The sequence below is a fragment of the Arachis ipaensis genome, chromosome B9 (genome assembly GCF_059453495.1).
Source record: "Arachis ipaensis isolate K30076 ecotype BB chromosome B9, ASM5945349v1, whole genome shotgun sequence".
Lineage (NCBI taxonomy): Eukaryota > Viridiplantae > Streptophyta > Magnoliopsida > Fabales > Fabaceae > Arachis > Arachis ipaensis.
Window position 1 is genome coordinate 32,099,380 of NC_142444.1, and position 943 is coordinate 32,100,322.

General features: G+C 42.2%; 1 non-coding gene across 1 annotated transcript; it reads right to left on the reverse strand.

Annotated features, from left to right (window-relative positions):
* Window positions 1-523: 523 nt before the first annotated feature.
* LOC148544205 (small nucleolar RNA R71) lies at window positions 524-630 on the reverse strand. The gene has a single exon (XR_015901498.1). It is a non-coding gene; the product is annotated as a small nucleolar RNA R71 (small nucleolar RNA).
* Window positions 631-943: the final 313 nt, after the last annotated feature.

The following is a 943-nucleotide window of genomic DNA, read 5'->3' on the forward strand; positions in this document are numbered from 1 at the left end:
CAGGGATAAAGAACCCCTCTTGACTCCTGATCCTGAACCTGAGAAGACTCTGAGGAGGCGTTTACAACAAGCTAAAGCACAACACTCCGGAAGAGACCTTTCAGAAAGTTTTGAACAAGAAACAGAGGACATGGCCGAACCTCAAGAGGAGGCAAGAAAGGTCCTTGGTGACTTCACCATGCCTACCTCTGACTTTTATGGTAGAAGCATCTCTGTACCTGCCATTAGAGCTAACAATTTTGAGCTTAAGCCTTAGTTAGTCTCTCTTTTGCAGCAGAATTGCAAATTCCATGGACTTTCAATGGAAGATCCACATCAGTTTTTAGCTGAGTTCTTACAGATCTGTGATACTATAAAGACTAATGGAGTTAATCCTAAAGTCTACAAGCTGATGCTCTTTTCCTTTGCTTTAAGAGACAGAGCTAAGCTATGGTTGGATGCCCAACCAAGAGAGAGTCTTAACTCTTGGGAAAAGCTGGTTAATGCTTTTCTGGCTAAATTCTTTCCTACTCAAAGGATGAGCAAGATTAGAGTGAAAGTTCAAACCTTCAGACAAAAAGAAGGTGAATCCCTCTATGAAGCTTGGGAAAGATACAAGTAGCTGATCAGGAGATGTCCTCCTGACATGCTCTCAGAGTGGTTAATCATAGGCGTGTTCTATGATGGCTTATCTGAGATATCCAAGATTTCATTGGATAGCTCTGCAGGTGGATCCCTCCACTTGAAGAAAACACTGCAAAAGCAAGAGAGCTCATTGAGATAGTTGCAAACAACTAGTTCATGTACACTTCTGAAAGGAATCCTGTAAACCAAGGAATCCCTCAGAAAAAAGGTGTTCATGAAGTTGAAACTCTGAATGCCATCTTGGCTCAGAATAAGATCTTGACCCAACAGGTTAACATGATCTCTCAGCATCTAACTGGGATGCAAACTGCAGCTGGCA